The sequence below is a fragment of the Schistocerca piceifrons genome, chromosome X (assembly GCF_021461385.2).
Source record: "Schistocerca piceifrons isolate TAMUIC-IGC-003096 chromosome X, iqSchPice1.1, whole genome shotgun sequence".
Classification (NCBI taxonomy): Eukaryota; Metazoa; Arthropoda; class Insecta; order Orthoptera; family Acrididae; genus Schistocerca; species Schistocerca piceifrons.
The window spans coordinates 520588962-520608802 of NC_060149.1; the positions used below are offsets into that span (position 1 = coordinate 520588962).

General features: G+C 44.5%; 1 protein-coding gene across 2 annotated transcripts in view; it reads left to right on the top strand.

The window, feature by feature from the left end:
- The window catches only part of LOC124721476, a 454829-nt gene that overhangs the window by 153882 nt on the left and 281106 nt on the right, over positions 1–19841 (top strand). The gene's annotated exons all lie outside the window — the stretch shown is intronic.

A 19841-nucleotide genomic window follows, 5' to 3' on the forward strand; every position in this document is an offset into this window, starting at 1 on the left:
ATGCTACCAGTGTTAAAGACTGCGATGGAGCTCCGTATGCCACGGCAAACTGGCTGACACTGACGGCGGCGGTGCACAAATGCTGCGCAGCTAGTGCCATTCGACGGCCAACACCGCGGTTCCTGGTGTGTCCGCTGTGCCGTGCGTGTGATCATTGCATGTACAGCCCTCTCGCAGTGTCCGGAGCAAGTATGGTGGGTCTGACACACCGGTGTCAATGTGTTCTTTTTTCCATTTCCAGGAGTGTATTTACTATCTCTGCTGTTCGCCCTGCATAAACCGCAACCGCGTTCATTTGACTCGTCTGCGGAGGAATGGAAAAGTGATAACCATGCACACGGCCGACTCAGTCAGATCTGCCATTTCAGTGTCTCTAGGAGTGAACAGGAAGTATCAGCGTTTGTTAAGCAACGCGTTATTATTTGATTTCTGGCCAACGGAAGTGTGAAATCAAGTGATGTTTTGAAGATACTCCAAAAATAATTTGGTGATGCTACTCTTAGTAAAGCTGTAGTATCCGATTGGGCCCTAAAGTTTCGAAATGGTCGCCATAAACAGCGTCCGGCAAAACGTTAGCGGCCGGCCGGAGTGGCCGTGCGGTTCTGGGCGCTACAGTCTGGAACCGAGCGATCGCTACGGTCGCAGGTTCGAATCCTGCCTCGAGCATGGATGTGTGTGATGTGCTTAGGTTAGTTAGGTTTAATTAGTTCTAAGTTCTAGGCGACTGATGACCTCAGAAGGTAAGTCGCATAGTGCTCAGAGCCATCTGAACCATTTGAAAACGTTAGCCAAGACAATATACAATCCGTGTGTGAGGTTACGGAAGGCGATTGCCGTATTTCCGTTATCGAGAGGGTGCATCACGCGAAGTGCCATATCGTTTTACTGGACAAACTTAGATACGGAATAACGTCGAGTTCCACGTCATCTAACCGAGGCACAGAACAAAATTGGAAAGACTTCTTGTTGATTAGTCTACTAATGAATCGCTTTCCAGGAGGAGAGGCATTTCTGGTCCGTATCGTGACATGCGACGAAACATTGGACAATTACTGCACCCGAGAAAACAAGAGACAGAATATTGAGTGAAGGGAGGCTACTGAGCAGGAACCGAAGAAAACCAAGGCTACAGTCAGCCTGGAAAGGTTTTGCAACTGTGTTTTGGGACTCAAAAGATGGGTTGCTTATTGGCCACGTGCATGGCCAAAGGTGGTGAAGGTAGCCTACTATGCAAGCTGCGGGATAACCCCAAGGCTGTGTATCGCAACAAACGCCACAGGCAACCTATTCACGATTTCCTCTTGCACAACACACCACTGTATACTTCAGCTCTAACTCGTGAAAAACTTAATTTGCTACCATATCAACCTCTTGAAAATCCACCTAACAGTCCAGACTTGTCCCCATGTGTCTAGCATCTGTTTGGTCCACTGTAGAAGGCATTACGCTGGAAATTTGCTATAGTCGCTGCGGTACGGTCGATCAGTGTGTGTGCATGTAGTGACCAATGGACTGTTAGTGCTGCCGTCTTCATCCTTCTGTGAAGACATTTAGAAGACTTCCGATCCAATTGAGAGAACGTACACAGGTGAATAAAACTTTGTGTGACCACTGCCAACTGCGCCTGATGGCGTTGCGTGCATGTAACATGGTAACGAAAATATATAAACGGAGCAGAGACGAATATGGAATCATTATACGAAGGCGTGCTGAAAATTAATGTCTCTGAATTTTTTATATGAAAGATCTTAAAGCTTTTTAAATAAAACGAACATTGTTAACATTCTACATCTTTATTCGCCATGTCAACGTATTTATTTCTCGACATAATCACCCTGACGTGGGACCAGTTCGTTGAGGTCGTCACTGTAGAACATTTGGCTGTGTTGACGGAGCTACAGGCTCAGCTGCTTGCACCGCTTTATCACAATCAAAGAGAAGTCCTCGAAGGTGTTCTTGAAGTTTTGGAAGCAAATGAAAATCGTATGGGGCCAACTATGGAGGATGATCAATGACAGTGGACCCAAGGCATCGGGTTGTAGCAGATGTGGCATCGCATGTGTGTGGTGTGGCACTGCATGTTGAAAGACATGTGTGGAGGAACAATTCGAATTCGAAACTCAATTATAGCACATTGTTTCACATGCATCGACATCGGTACGTTACACGCTACAATTCGGAGCCCTCTAGCGGGAGAGGGATGCACAACTTCCTTGCGAAACAAGAAAATCGACCGATTAATATGCACATGTATTACATTAACCGATATTGAAAACAGAATAAAAAATTCGGAGGAATTACTTTTCAGCGCTCCAGGCGGCAGTCCACTGACATAAGCGACTTTGAAAAAGGGCAGATGAAGTGTCTGCCAAAGGATTCACAGGGCCACTTTCAGACTATTTCTCTACCATTCCATTCCCGAATCGCACTTGGACAAAATGAAAACCTAAATCTTTGCGTGCGAGCTCTGATTCTTCTTGTTTTATTACGACGGGCATGTCTCTCAACGGAGGTGGAATCAACAAATCTGGCCTTCGGAGATGAAAGTTGGTAATTTTGATTTCATGGAAAGATCTCATCGCAGCGAAAAGCGCCCTTGTTTTTATGGTTGCCATCCCAACTCCCTTATCATATCCGGTGCACTCTCAACCCTCTTGTGCTTAATGCAGGTCGAGCTGTCCTCCTCTGAACTTTTTCGTTGTCTTCCGCCATTCCTGTGTGCTAAGCGTCACGTACCACGCAACAGTACTTCACAAGAGGACGGGCAAGTGTAGAGCTGGCAGTCTGTTCGACAGAACTGTTGCATCTTCGAAGTTTTCTGCATCCGCTAAGTGTTATTCAGTGAGACGTGACAATAATGGATGTAGTTGTGTGAACAACAGGCTCTGTGACTCTGCGCCCTGTACGGCAACGAAGAGGCGTAGGATCGAGAGCGGAGCAATGGTGTGTAATTCAGGCATGCTGTGTTCAGATAGATATGCGTGGGAGACGGGGGTCAGGATTCAGCTAGCGAGTGAGCGCACGCACCAAACCAAATGAAGCGTGTGACATCTAGGCAGGCACTATAATAATTGTGTGCATTCTTGGTCACAGTGTCCATCTTTGTAATTAGTCTGCCAGAGGTCAAGGCCTAAATAAGTTATGATTATATATAAGGGCCAATGGAAATATAATCAATTTCTTCTAACATAATTCCAGGTAACAGCGGCTGAAGTGGTCACAGTCATCCACTGGGTTCGGTTGATCAAAAATTATTTGCTCCAATACCTGTGCATCTGTATCCCGTAAGCCACGTTACAGTGTGTGACGGAGGGCACTTCTGATATCACTATCTCTTTTCCCTTTCCCAGTTGCATCCGCGACTGCCGCGAAAAAAAAATGTTACCGCTTATCACCTCTAATTTCTGGGATTTTTCATTGTGCTAATTTCGCGAAATACACTCCTGGAAATGGAAAAAAGAACACATTGACACCGGTGTGTCAGACCCACCATACTTGCTCCAGACACTGCGAGAGGGCTGTACAAGCAATGATCACACGCACGGCACAGCGGACACACCAGGAACCGCGGTGTTGGCCGTCGAATGGCGCTAGCTGCGCAGCATTTGTGCACCGCCGCCGTCAGTGTCAGCCAGTTTGCCGTGGCATACGGAGCTCCATCGCAGTCTTTAACACTGGTAGCATGCCGCGACAGCGTGGACGTGAACCGTATGTGCAGTTGACGGACTTTGAGCGAGGGCGTATAGTGGGCATGCGGGAGGCCGGGTGGACGTACCGCCGAATTGCTCAACACGTGGGGCGTGAGATCTCCACAGTACATCGATGTTGTCGCCAGTGGTCGGCGGAAGGTGCACGTGCCCGTCGACCTGGGACCGGACCGCAGCGACGCACGGATGCACGCCAAGACCGTAGGATCCTACGCAGTGCCGTAGGGGACCGCACCGCCACTTCCCAGCAAATTAGGGACACTGTTGCTCCTGGGGTATCGGGGAGGACCATTCGCAACCGTCTCCATGAAGCTGGGCTACGGTCCCGCACACCGTTAGGCCGTCTTCCGCTCACGCCCCAACATCGTGCAGTCCGCCTCCAGTGGTGTCGCGACAGGCGTGAATGGAGGGACGAATGGAGACGTGTCGTCTTCAGCGATGAGAGTCGCTTCTGCCTTGGTGCCAATGATGGTCGTATGCGTGTTTGGCGCCGTGCAGGTGAGCGCCACAATCAGGACTGCATACGACCGAGGCACACAGGGCCAACACCCGGCATCATGGTGTGGGGAGCGATCTCCTACACTGGCCGTACACCACTGGTGATCGTCGAGGGGACACTGAATAGTGCACGGTACATCCAAACCGTCATCGAACCCATCGTTCTACCATTCCTAGACCGGCAAGGGAAAAAAATGGTTCAAATGGCTCTGAGCACTATGGGACTCAACTGCTGTGGTCATAAGTCCCCTAGAACTTAGAACTACTTAAACCTAACTAACCTAAGGACAGCACACAACACCCAGCCATCACGAGGTAGAGAAAATCCCTGACCCCGCCGGGAATCGAACCCGGGAACCCGGGCGTGGGAAGCGAGAACGCTACCGCACGACCACGAGATGCGGGCCGGCAAGGGAACTTGCTGTTCCAACAGGACAATGCACGTCCGCATGTATCCCGTCCACCCAACGTGCTCTAGAAGGTGTAAGTCAACTACCCTGGCCAGCAAGATCTCCGGATCTGTCCCCCATTGAGCATGTTTGGGACTGGATGAAGCGTCGTCTCACGCGGTCTGCACGTCCAGCACGAACGCTGGTCGAACTGAGGCGCCAGGTGGAAATGGCATGGCAAGCCGTTCCACAGGACTACATCCAGCATCTCTACGATCGTCTCCATGGGAGAATAGCAGCCTGCATTGCTGCGAAAGGTGGATATACACTGTACTAGTGCCGACATTGTGCATGCTCTGTTGCCTGTGTCTATGTGCCTGTGGTTCTGTCAGTGTGATCATGTGATGTATCTGACCCCAGGAATGTGTCAATAAAGTTTCCCCTTCCTGGGACAATGAATTCACGGTGTTCTTATTTCAATTTCCAGGAGTGTATATAGGAAGAAGCACCCGGAACATACACAGACGGAATTCCAATATTAATCCTCTGACGCACAACGCCTCTGTTGTGTCTGCCACTGGAGTTTTTGAGGACATCCGTAATTCTCTCGCGACGACTTAAAGATCGCGAGGATGAAACGCGCCCTTCGTCTAGTGCGTTTAAAATTAGTTGCGACTTTTGACGTTTGGCTCATCGGAGGGGACGTGACGCCGTTACCAAGGTAACGCCAATGGCGAACCGGCTTTCCCTACCACTCTGACGGCGGTTCGGTTGCTAAAGCGCCCCTGTTGCCACGCCGAGGATAAGCAGTACCCCGTGGCGTCGCGCATTAGATACTTATGTGTTCGTTAGTTCTCTTTGTCAGGTGTAATTTTGGTCGTTGAAATGTTATGCAGTGGAAGGTGTTGTGAAAGAGTGTTTTTATGTTGGCGTTGCGCTGATAACAACAGTGTAGCATGTCTGATCACGAGATTCGCAGTGAAAGGTGTCGTCCAAGAACACGTTCACCGGCTGCGAAGTTATCGAGCGTTGGAAGGGAAATTCCGATACGTGGCGAAGGTCGCGAATTTGTGTGCTTAGTGCGCAGTTTTTTTTTAACTCAAGTGCAATAATGGCGGTCCGATTTTAGATGTTACAGTAGTGGTGGACATAACAGCTGCTGCGCTTAAGGGGAGTTGAAACGCCCTATCCCGACAATGTTAAATTTAGTGACTTGGCTTTCCTGCTTTTCAGGAAAAACTGTAGCCATTGACATGAAACTTTGACAGGATATTAAACTGTATGTTCTGAGTCTACTGAATTACAGTAATTGCATTTGAGCCACGGCTTTCGGAAATACAATTTTTAATTACACAATTAAGATTTTATGTACTTTTTTTAAAAAAATGGTTCAGATGGCTCCGAGCACTATGGGACTTAACATCTGATGTCATCAGTCCCCTAGAACTTAGAAATACTTAAACCTAAATAACCTAAAGACATCACACACATCCATGCTCGAGGCAGGATTCGAACCTGCGACCGGAGCGGTCGCACGGTTCCAGACTGAAGCGCCTAGAACCGCTCGGCCACCACGGCCGGCGGTTAATGAGTGTTACACGTTTTCAAGGGGTGGACAGATCTGACAGCACAAGGAACGAGAAAGCACAGATTGGCAATGGTGACAGGATAATCGTCCTCTACGCTGGCTCTGCCTGTAGCTTCATTCCAGATTTTCTTATGTTCTGCTGCGGAGTATTACTCCCAATACGGCAGTAGTAATGGACAATGCGCTATACCACTCTGTTGTGATAGATACAGCTCCGCCAGTGCAGTGGAGAGGGTGGTGGTGGGGGGGGGGGAGATTAGTGTTTAACGTCCCGTCGACAACGAGGTCATTAGAGACGGAGCGCAAGCTCGGGTGAGGGAAGGATGGGGAAGGAAATCGGCCGTGCCTTTTCAAAGGAACCATCCCGGCCTTTGTCTGAAGCGATTTAAAGAAATCACGGAAAACCTAAATCAGGATGGCCGAGACGGGATTGAACCGTCGTCCTCCCGAATGCGAGTCCAGTGTGCTAACCACAGCGCCACCTCGCTCGGTTGTGCAGTGGAGGAAAGCGGATATTTTGGTCTGGATGCAAAGAAATGTTCTATCGGATAAAGTTGAACCTGACATGAATAAGGCAAAGGTAATGGAACTCGTGGCGTTTTACAAGCTAAAAATCCACGCTATCAGGTTGACAAACTGGCTACCGATGAAGGGCATAATATAATCTGGCTTCCTCCCTATTACGCTCATTTAAATCCGATTGAGAACATATGGGCTCGGGTAAAGGAAGTGTGGCAAAAAACAAGTAGTAGTTTATGCTCAGTGAGGTTGAAACGCTGACAAAAGAAGCCATTCCAAGTGTTACGCTGAAATACTAAACACCTTTTTCCAAAGCTGTTTCACAGAGGAAGACCGCACTGCAGTTCCTTTTCTAAATCCTCGCACAAACGAAAAAATGGCTGACATCGAAATAAGTGTCCAAGGAATAGAAAAGCAACTGGAATCACTCAATAGAGGAAAGTCCACTGGACCTGACGGGATACCAATTCGATTCTACACAGAGTACGCGAAAGAACTTACCCCCCTTCTAACAGCCGTGTACCGCAAGTCTCTAGAGGAACGGAGGGTTCCAAATGATTGGAAAAGAGCACAGATAGTCCCAGTCTTCAAGAAGGGTCGTCGAGCAGATGCGCAAAACTATAGACCTATATCTCTGACGTCGATCTGTTGTAGAATTTTAGAACATGTTTTTTGCTCGAGTATCATGTCGTTTTTGGAAACCCAGAATCTACTATGTAGGAATCAACATGGATTCCGGAAACAGCGATCGTGTGAGACCCAACTCGCTTTATTTGTTCATGAGACCCAGAAAATATTAGATACAGGCTCCCAGGTAGATGCTATTTTTCTTGACTTCCGGAAGGCGTTCGATACAGTTCCGCACTGTCGCCTGATAAACAAAGTAAGAGCCTACGGAATATCAGACCAGCTGTGTGGCTGGATTGAAGAGTTTTTAGCAAACAGAACACAGCATGTTGTTATCAATGGAGAGACGTCTACAGACGTTAAAGTAACCTCTGGCGTGCCACAGGGGAGTGTTATGGGACCATTGCTTTTCACAATATATATAAATGACTTAGTAGATAGTGTCGGAAGTTCCATGCGGCTTTTCGCGGATGATGCTGTAGTATACAGAGAAGTTGCAGCATTAGAAAATTGTAGCGAAATGCAGGAAGATCTGCAGCGGATAGGCACTTGGTGCAGGGAGTGGCAACTGACCCTTAACATAGACAAATGTAATGTATTGCGAATACATAGAAAGAAGGATCCTTTATTGTATGATTATATGATAGCGGAACAAACACTGGTAGCAGTTACTTCTGTAAAATATCTGGGAGTATGCATGCGGAACGATTTGAAGTGGAATGATCATATAAAATTAATTGTTGGTAAGGCGGGTACCAGGTTGAGATTCATTGGGAGAGTGCTTAGAAAATGTAGTCCATCAACAAAGGAGGTGGCTTACAAAACACTCGTTCGACCTATACTTGAGTATTGCTCATCAGTGTGGGATCCGTACCAGATCGGTCTGACGGAGGAGATAGAGAAGATCCAAAGAAGAGCGGCGCGTTTCGTCACAGGGTTATTTGGTAACCGTGATAGCGTTACGGAGATGTTTAATAAACTCAAGTGGCAGACTCTGCAAGAGAGGCGCTCTGCATCGCGGTGTAGCTTGCTCGCCAGGTTTCGAGAGGGTGCGTTTCTGGATGAGGTATCGAATATATTGCTTCCCCCTACTTCTACCTCCCGAGGAGATCACGAATGTAAAATTAGAGAGATTAGAGCGCGCACGGAGGCTTTCAGGCAGTCGTTCTTCCCGCGAACCATACGCGACTGGAACAGGAAAGGGAGGTAATGACAGTGGCACGTAAAGTGCCCTCCGCCACACACCGTTGGGTGGCTTGCGGAGTATAAATGTAGATGTAGATGTAGAGGACTGGTGTAGAGTTGTCAGCCGGACGACGAAGGTAGTTGAGACGCCATGGATTTGTAAAGAGCTGCTGAAAGAGCAGGTTGAAGAGATGGTTATTACAGTTGGCGCCAGTACCAGTTCCGAGGAGTGACGGTTCTTCCCTTGGGGTCGGTCCACTTACATCATAACTATGAGTATGCATAAACGATCCTTGATTTAACTGCTCTGTTCATTATGGGTATATATATACACACCTCTTACTTCTTGAATCAAATACATTTCGTTAAGATTCTCCCAGTGAATCTGAGCTCGGCACCTGCTTTCCGCCGGTCGGAGTGGCCGTGCGGTTAAAGGCGCTGCAGTCTGGAACCGCAAGACCGCTGCGGTCGCAGGTTCGAATCCTGCCTCGGGCATGGATGTTTGTGATGTCCTTAGGTTTAACTAGTTCTAAGTTCTAGGGGACTAATGACCTCGGAAGTTGAGTCCCATAGTGCTCAGAGCCATTTGAACCATTTAAACCTGCTTTCCCTAGGTTAGTTTTATGTGATCATTCCGCTTCAGTTCTCCCTGAACAGTTACTTCTAGGTATTTTACGGTAACTACTGTTTCCAGTGATTTGTCGCCAGTATTGTAATCGTATAGTGGTGGATTTCTTCGTCTATATATGCGGAGTACGTTACATTTATTTACGTTCGGGGTCAACGCCCAGCCGCTGCACCAGTCATCGATCGTCTGCAGGTCTTCCTGCTGCTTGCTACAGCCTTCTGCTACGTTCTGGCAGACAACCCCATCATCTGCGAACAGTCTTACGGAGATTCCGACGTTATCCACTAGACTATTTATGTGTATTGTAAACAGATGCATATTTGTGAAGATACTTTTTAAGAAAGTATCTTCGACATAAGTCGGCCATATGGTAGACTCTCGAATTTCTTTCGAAAATATACACCTAAGGAATGTTACTTTTTCACATTTACGAGATACTGTCCGGAAAAAAAGGCCGACCAGAATTTCACACGAGTAATACAGTGATAATAAACTGGCACAAGCGCTTCTCTTCTACCAGTAATGTCATAACGTTCAAGCCAGCGTGCCTCTCTGAAGTTGAAACATTAAGTGGTGTTGCCACATCTATCTACAATGCTCCTATTGGAATGCAGTCACCGAACTTGGGTGTGTAAACGCTGATTTCGGTGGTGTCACAAGTGTCATAATTTTCACCACGCCTGCTGCCTGCATTTAGAAACATTAAACTGTTTTCGACAGGTGAAAGAATGATTTACTGAGAAAGCATGATACCTCGTTTGTAGTGACCTGTTCTGCAGTTGCTCACAGGATAGATTACACTTCCATATATGCTTATGTCTGTCTGTTTCTTGGAACATTTTTAGAGGATTATTAAAATGAAAATGAGGTAATTCGTGAGTTGGGTGAACATGTAACTTGTTGTTCTTGTACTCGGAACAAATACATAAAAGTGGAGAGTACAGGTTGTATAGTATCTTACCAATAATGACAGTAAAATAATACTGTAGTTTAAGAGAAATACAATGAGGTGACAAAAGTCACGGGATAGTGATATCCACGTATGCAGATCGCAGTAGTATCGCCTACAAAAGGTGTAAAAGGACAACGTGTTGGCGGAACTGTCATTTGTACTCATGTGATTCATGAGGAAAGGTTTTCCTGCGTGATCACGGCCAAACGACGGGAATTAACAGACTATGCACGTGGAATCGTAGTTGGAGCTAGACATGGGACATTCCATTTCGGGAATCATTAGGGAATTCAGTATTCCGAGGTCCACAGTGTCAAGAGTGTGCCGAAATTGAAAAATTTCCGGCATTACATCTCACCACAGACAACGCAGTGGCCGACGGCCTTCACATAGCGACCGAGAGCAGCGGCGTTTGGGTATATAGTTCTCAGTGCTAACAGACAAGCTACACTGCGCGAAATAACTGCAGAAGTCAGTGTGCGATGTACGACGAGCGTATCCTTTAGAACAGTGTGGCGAAATTTGGCGTTACGGCAGCAGACGACCGACGAGGGTGCCTTTGCTAACAGCGCGACATCGCCTGCAGCGCATCTCCACGACTTGCGACCGTACCAGTTGGACCCTAGGCGACTGAAAAACCGTGGCGTAGTGAGATGAGTCCCCATTTTAGTTGGTAAGAGCTGATGGTGGGCTTCGAATTTGGAGCAGACCTCACAGAGCCACGGACCCTAGTTGTCAACAAGGCACTGTGCAAGCAGGTGGCGGGTCTATAATGGTGTGGGCTGTTTACGTGGAGTGGACTGGGTCCTCTGGTCCAACTGAACTGATCATTGACTGGAAATGGTTATGTTCGGCTTCCTCGAGACCATTTGCAGCCATTCATAGACTTCGTGTTCCCATTGTTTAATGTGTTTAATGGATGACAATGCGCCTTGTCACCAGGCCACACTTACTCGCGACTGATTCGAAAAAGTTCTGGGCACTTCGAGCTAATGATTTGGCCACCCAGGGGACATAAACGAGAGGTCAGTTCGTGAACAAAATTGTGCACTGGTAACACTTTCGCAATTCTGGACGGCTTTAGAAGCAGCATGGCTCAGGAAGAAGAGGACTTCCAATGACATGTAGACTCCATTCCACGTAGAGGTGCTGCATTACGTTGGGCAAAAGGAGGCCCGACACTATATTTCGAGATATCCCATGACGTTGTCACCTCAGTGTATCGTAGTCCCTCTCAACATTCCATTTACAAACTTTCTTACAGTTAAGAATTTTGTCATTCCTCTTTCGAAGACATAATGCACTGAATGCAAATAACTTCTTCATACCATCTGATATGAAGATAAGACGTATTTCTGAATAATTTGCATTGTAGGTAAGCAAGTATAATTGATGTATTGTATGGAAGGCAGTTTGTAGTTTCGCAGAAGCTCAGTTCATTTGTAAAATGAGGAAAAACAAAGATGTGTAATTAATGAGAAAGCAGTTACTTCAGATTCTGACAATGACAGCATGATCTATGAACGCTCTTAGAGGTATGGAAGTCTATCTCGCGAGTGAACTTGCGAAGACCAATTACACAATAGTTTGAGTTTGGCTGTAGCTCATGTCAATGGGAGTTTAAAGGCTAAGCGTCAGCTCTATGTATTACTGGGTTTTTAATGGCAGAATTAAGGATAAGGAACTAATTCTGCTTATAACTTTTGGGTATCGTCCACTATTTGACCCAACATACGTGTTTCCTATTAATTGGTCCATGATGCCGTGATCTTTGCCTGCATGATGCCATTCGTGTCGCCCATATGATTTTTAACTGACACCATACACAGAAGAGAGCCACTAGCGTCTTCACTTCGGCGTGGGGAGACGAGAGTTCGCGGTGCCAATATGATTTGGGCTGCGTTAGTTGCTCGTGGAAACCAGGATTAACTCCATTTCTGTTTAAAGCTTTCCATGATCGACATACCACCAAAATTCTACTCCATTCGCACTCAGCTGTACAACTGAATGGCCCGTAACAGGGCAATATCTCTTCCACCATAGCCAGTAACATCTCTCTCTGCAATGTGCTGCTCTACTTCAAGCTCAGAAGTTAATAATGACTACACATGAATACCTGATGATAAATCCAAGCGCCCAGATGTTAAGGTAAACAAGAGCAATTACCGGCCTCTACCCGCTGCGGTAACGGCGACCGTGGGCTACCGAAGGACCGATAGACGTCTCTGGTGTCACGGTACCGTTAGACAACCTATATAGTGCGAGAGTTGCCCAATCCTCAAGAGGGCCGCCACGTTTATTTCAGACTGCAGCAGTATGTACAACTAGTAGCGTTGCAACGTAAAATACAATACGCTATCGGCTATAAAAAGACGTCGGTCTGACAAGTGACACCAAAACAGCATCTTCATCTTGTTGTTTAGTACGTGGATAAAGCGAACACCATTCCTATACGGCTATAAATTTGTCTGATGTGAAATAGTGTATACGTCAGACGAACCCCAGGAATAGTGAAATATTAGCAATTTATTATAGCTTTCTTAATATTCTTCAGATAATTAGACTCGATCAGATAAAGTTATGATTGTTTTATTTCGTGTTCTGAAGCCATTTCAGTTTTTACTGCTTGGTTATTCGTCGTAGATGTTAGCAGCCTCTAAGCTTTAAATACACTTTCTTCGTTCCCACATAATATTTTTTTCGACGAGTCATTGTGGACATAGCCGGCCGCGGTGGCCGAGCGGTTCTAGGTGCTTCAGTCCGGAACCGCGCTGCTGCTACGGTCGCAGGTTCGAATCCTGCCTGGGGCATGGGTATGTGTGATGTCATTAGGTTAGTTAGGTTTAAGTAGTTCTAAGTCTAGGGGACTGATGACCTTAGATGCTAAGTTCCATAGTGCTCAGAGCCATTTGAACCATTCAGCCAATCCGTCAGTAAATAAACATGTGCTGCCTGTAAGTTGGATAGATTACTACAGACACAGCTCATAGGACGTAAATAAAAAATTTTCTCTTTACCAAAATAGCCACCAGAGATTAAAGAAGTGGTAATTGAAAAAAAAAAACAGGAACGTAAGGTTGTCCAAGGTGTGAATAGAAGGCTTGTGATGGTTTAGTCAGGCACTATACCATTTAGCCACCAAGACATAGATTATACGGAAGAATTAAATTATATGAATGCTTGGTGTCTGTCCTTTCGGACATGCCCGAAAGAACAGACACCACGCATTCATATAATTGATCCGCCTCGATGGGCAATGAATCTACCACCTTCATTGCGGATGCACAATTAACGTTCGACCTCCTGCGAGAATCTCGGAGTAGCGAGCATGAAGGAAATGAATGGGAGCTGCGTCTGTCTGGCACTAGATGGGAATTTGGATCGACCGGGAGGCGTGCCCAGATAGTCCGCATATTTGCGAAAAATACTGTGTCCGACTGGCGCAGTGGTTAACGCTGCTGCCTAGTAAGCAGGGGACACCGGGTTCATTCCTCGACGCTTATTCCGCAGAAAATCCCGATGTAGCTGACATCAGTAGTCCTTTCCCTTTGCTTTCCTTTCTTCTCCTCGCCCCCCCCCCCCCTCCAACCTTCAGTTTATGTAAAGAATTAAATATGTATAAGACACAGTGTGTTATGCGCTAAATGAGTAATTTCAATATTTTTAGGGCAACTACTAATATCATGGGACAACTGTTTGGTAGCAAATAGTGGCCTTTTTATGCGCACTTGGCTAGTAAGATACAAATTATACACTGCAGCACCAGTAGTTTGGGGCAATAGTAGATACTTGAAAATGTTATTGGTGAGAAATTACATTTAGTAGCATAGCACAAAATGCGCACTTAATGAATAATTTGCCGATTTCCATAATCGCCTTTACGATTTCCTTGTTCTGGATTAACTTTGTCTTCTGTTCGTGTCTGTATTTATCGGAAGTACTATAGACATGAAGCCGTCTTCACTACAGTTGTACGGTTATACTAGTTTAATTTATAAAATCCCCTGTCAATCAAAATTTAGTCTGCAAAAATTGATGTGAAAATGTAATGAGACAATTTCCGCAGATCCCATTTTGCAACAGGATTCATTTATTGATGTTAAATTACGTAAAATGACCCGACGGAGAACATCCAGAAGTATACTCAGACCAACAAAATTTTTATCTGCAAATAATTATGCCTCAGTATAGGTATGGGGAACATTATAATCGGTCTAAAACAACACAGTTCATGCTGAGTACTTCAAAGTAAGGTTCATTTTAGCTGATAAACTCCCGCATGATAAACCCAGATAACACACGAAAATATTGTTGAATGTGGAACGAGAGCCCCATCTGACTACAATTTGGAGAAATAGAAGTTGCAATATCTTATTTGAGGTGGAGGGCGCTAAGCTCGGTGCCTGAACGCTCCACGCTCAGGTAGACGCACATTTCTCAAAATGAGTGATCGTGATTTATTGTTTCACTTATTGCAGGAAGAAAATGTAGGCATTCTACTCCAACATAATGGACAACCAGAAACACATCCCATCTTTAGAACAAGGCTTGGGGAAGGTTGCTTTGTGACATTTACATCACTACCCTGCAGTTCCCACCTGACAAAGGAATCTTTGAGTCACCTCTGGACTATTTTTTTTACCGTTCCACTTTCTAACAGCGCGTGACAAAAATGAACGTTTAAATTTTTCTGTACGAGCCCTGATTTCTGTAGTTTTATTACGATGACTGTTCCTTCTTATGTAGATTGGCGACAGCGAAGTATTTTTCACATTAAGACGAGAAAGTTAGTGATTGAAATTTCGTAATAAGATCTCATCGGAACGAAAAACGCTTTTGTTGTAATGATTGCTTCCCAAACTCGCTTATCATATCTGTGAGACTGCCTTCCCTTTTCGCTATAACACAAAACTAGCTGGTCTTCTGCGGACTTTTGGGTACTTATCAATCGTCATTTATTAAATAACGACAAAGAGTTTCGTAAGTTCAAGTTAAATATTGCCCTGTTTGACTATGTCCTCAAATAGATATTTGTTTCCTGTAACAACTGACGAAAAATTTGCCACAACATTAAAGTAACAAAAGTAAAAATAGTTTGTAAACCACAGTGATTTCTTTAACATCCGATTTGTTGTGAAGCGGTCAAAACCATTAACACCGATCGGACGTTCGTTGCCCTATTAGTCTGTGAATAATTAGCTACGTTCAGTTGTGTGGGTGTTTGTAAAATCCACATTTGATGGTGACAAAGGTGTTTCGGTATTAAAACAGTTGGGGATGCTGAATATGGTGGTCGTTCGTTACCATTTTCGAGAACGAAAACCAGCTGCAGTGAAATCATTTTTACTTGTTCGATTAAGTCTGGTCTCTGTTTTCTGACGGACATTGCTATACTTCTGAAAAATAAATCGACATTGTCAGCAGGCATCTGCGTAAAGTTCTTAATAACATTTTCTCTTTCTACGCGCCTAGATTCCAAAAGATCTAAAGGTTTATCATTTCGTCTCTGCATTTTATTAGTTTCCTGAAGGAAATCAACAACCGTACCCTCATTCTCTGTCGAAGGAAGCTCTGCTGCAACGGTTTTGTCATCGTATCATCCGTCGTCGTCGTCGTCGTCATTTTCCTGAGTACTGACGTCAGAATTCTTAATGTTGGATATATAAAATGAAATGAACAGTTTAATTCTAATGAAGTTAACTAAAATTTCATGATTACGAGTGAAAGTTAAGGGTGGAGATAATGGTGAACAATAGCTTACTCTCTCCTACGGTGTAGACAGCGAGAAAACAATTTTTAATTACCATCCCTCCCAAGCTCGTAGAGTGTCTGATAAAACAGTGGTTTTAATCATTCTAACTTCTTATATTCTTAGGGATACATACCTGGAGAGCAGTAACAAACATTTTACGACGTAGAACAGACTGACACACCTCCATCAAAAAATATTATACCACTTACTACGAATGGTGCTTCCTCCAGTATAGGTTTCTCTGTGCGAGATTCGTACATGAACTGATTAAACAGCCATGCAGGGGCGGTGATCCGTGAAAATAATCAGGTTGCTAGAACCCATTAGAATAGCTATTTCCAGTTTTATAAAGTTCAATGCAATTGAAGTACATATTGCTAATAAATCAGATCTGTGAAAATAATCAAGTTGCTAGAACCCATTAGAATAGCTATTTGCAATTGCATAAAGTTCAATGCAGTTGTAGTACATATTGCTAATAAATCACACAAATGAAGTGAACACAGTATTATTCTTGTTTGATCTCCGAACATATTCTCCAACCTTCTTCCAAGCATTCTTTCTCGTTTTCGTCTTTATACGCAGAACTGGCTACGTTAAAAATACGTGGAAACTTGAACACCACGTCCACTAGTTTTTTGTCTTCTACAGCTGATAACGACACTTTTTTAGTAGACGATGTCAGTAACTTATTTGGTAACAGCGGCTGCGGCAGCGGCTAGACTGGTATCAGAGCTGTATAGCAGCACGGCTGATGTGGCCCACCTGTCGCCGCAGATAGCAGACTGCGACAAAAAAAAAAAGCCCCATGCAAGAACGACGGACGGATCGCAGCGATCCGCCGCGTGGGTAATCGATCATTTCGTAGATCGCACGTGTGTGGGCAAATGGCAGCGATCGGTCGCTGGTCGCATGGAAATGCCAGACAATCTGACAGATGGCAACATGCGATTCGTAAATGCAATATGGCTGCCTGGCTGGTTAGCAGCGATGTGTGACAATGTGGTTGCGACTCGTTTGTCTAGTTCTTAAGCTTGGTTGTGTCTTTTGCTTCGTTTCGTTTTACCCACATCAAGTAAGCACTTGTTGGAAATTATAATAGTTATTCAGTGTCCACGAACCACTCTGAGAAGTGAAATGAAGGCTGAAGGTGTCACTTATACACTCATGGAAAAAAATCCAAATGAAATTCCTTTTAGCAATCACGTGGATGACCTCACACTTTCCATTATTGAGGGTTAGTTGCCAATTTTCGCACCATTCAGATCTCTTTTCTAAATCGTTTCGAATGTGTTTTGATCTTTTGATGACTTTGCCAGACGATAAATTACAGCATCATCTGCTAACACGGCTGCTCAGATTATCTCCCAAATCGTTTATATAGAAAAGGAACATCAAAGGGCCTATAACACTACCTTGGGGAACGCCAGAAATCACTATCGTTGTACTCGACGACTTTCCGTCAGTTACTACGAACTGTGACCTCTCTGACAGGAAATCACGAATCTAGTTACATAACTGAGACGATATTACATAAGCACGTAGTTTCACTACAAGCCGTTCCTGTGTTACAGCATCAAAAGTCTTTTGGAAATCTAGAAATACAGAAACAACTTGAAATTCCTTGTCAATAGCATTCAACACTCGTTTGTGTAAAAATCTCAATGTGTTTCACAAGAAAGATGTTTTCTAAATCCGTGTTGACTGTGTGCAAATAGACAGTTCACTTCGAGGTACTTGTAGCTAAATACCGTAACATCCAAACGCACCAAAATGAAATGAAAAATACATTTATTTTAAAAAAGGACAAAAATTCTCTCGACATCATCCTCAGACAGTCGCCACTCCTTCCAGTCTGCGTAAGCGTCCTAAGAGACAGTTCCCACTCTTCCCAGTCGTCGTAAACGTAGGCCAGGTGTAGTTTAAATTCAAAGAAATAGTATCGACAGCAGTTGAGAGACATACGCCAAATAAATTAATAACATATGATACTGATCCCCCATGGTCCACAAAACAGAACACTGTTGCAGAAGCAACGAAAAAAGGATGCCAAATTTTAAAAGAATGCAAAATCCCAAAGATTGTGAAGTTCCACAGAAGCTCGAAATTTAGTGCAAACTCCAGTGCGAGATACTTGTAATAGTTTCCCCAACGAAACTCTGCCTCCAAATGTACAGAAAGCTCAGAGATGCTGATCGTAAGTAAAGTACACCAGTGGCAAGACGCAATTACTACTTTCACTGCGTGATCACAATGGTGATGTTATTGAAGACAGTGCCATTAAAACAGAGTTGCTAAAAATGGTTTTCCGAAATTCGTTCACAAAAGACGACGAAGTAAATATTCTAGAATTCAAATCAAGAACAATTGCCAACAGCTTAAAACACTTACGAAAGAAAATTCTCCCGTCCAGATTGTATGTCAATCAGATTTCTTTAAGAGTATGTTGATACAATCGCTCCATACTTCGCACTTAGCGATCATCTACTACCGCTAGCTCGTAGAAAGATCCTTACCCAAAGACTAGAAAGTCAAACAAACACAACTAGCTATTTATTCTCGCGGAGTAATAAGTGCTGTGGACAGGGAACGTCAAATTGATTTCATAGTTTTAGATTTCCGTAAGACCTTTGACACAGTTCCTCGCAAGCGACTTGGAATTAAAATGCGCGCCTATAGATTTTCGTCCCAGCTGTGTAACTGGATTCGTGATTTCCCGTCAGAAAGGTCATTCGCAATAACTGACGGAAAGTCCTCGAGTAAAACAGATGTAATATCTGGCGTCCCCCAAGGGAGTATTAGGGGCCCACTGTTGTTTCTGATCCACAAAAACGATTTAGGAGACAATCTGAGCAATCCTCTTAAGTCATCAGATTATCAAAACGAACTGCAAAATGCTTTAGACAAAGCATCATAATTAAAAGTGTGAACTCATCCACATGAGTACTAAAAAGTATCCGCTAAATTTCAGTTACACGTTAAATCTCATAAATCTAAAGGCTATAAACTCAACTAAATATTTAGTGATTACAGTTACGAATAACTTACATGGGTACGATCACGTAGTTAATATTGTGGGGAAAGCAAACCAAAGACTGCGATTTATTGGTAAAATACTTAGAAAATGCAATAGGTCTACTGAAGAGAGTGCTTACACTACGCTAGTCCACCATCTTCTGGAGTATCACCGTACGTTATGGTATCCGCATCAGATAGGATGGACCGAGGACATCGAAAAAGTTCAAAGGAGGAGAGCTCGTTTTGTATTATCGCGAAATAAGGGAAAGAGCACCACGGATGTGATACACGTATTGGGATGGCAGTCATTAAAACAAAAGCGTTTTTTGCTGCAGCAGAACCTTCTCATGAAATTTCAATCACCAGCATTCTCCTCTGAGTGTGAAAATATTTTGTTGGCGCTGATCTACATAGGAAAAAATAATCGTCATAACAAAATAAGACAAATCAGCGCTCGCACGAAAAGATTTAGAAGCTGGTTGTTCCCGTACGCTGTTCGGGAGTGGATCGGAAGAGTAGCAGCTTAAAAATGGTTCGATTAACACAGACACTTTAATGTGAATTCCAGATAAATCATGTATACGTAGAGAATACATTTAAGTGATTAACGTTGCAAATACGCAGGTTAACGCAAATGTGAGGAAAGCCACTGCGAGTGTGAAATGAAGGTATATTAATAACCGGTGCAACCGCCAGAGTGTTTATTGCAAGCATGAAAACGTGCATGCATTGTATCATCCAGGTGCCCGATGTTAGTTTGTGAGATGGAGTTGATGCCTGTTGTACTTCGTCGGACAATACAGAGGCGGTTAATGCTGTTTGTGGATGAAGCTGGAGTTGTGGTCCGATGATGTCCCATATGTCCTCGATTGGGGACAGATCTGGTGACCGAACACGAAAAGGAAACATGCCGACATTGTATAGAGCATGCTGCGGCGAGTGTTCCCATTTGGAAAGCACTCCCTGGAATACTGATCA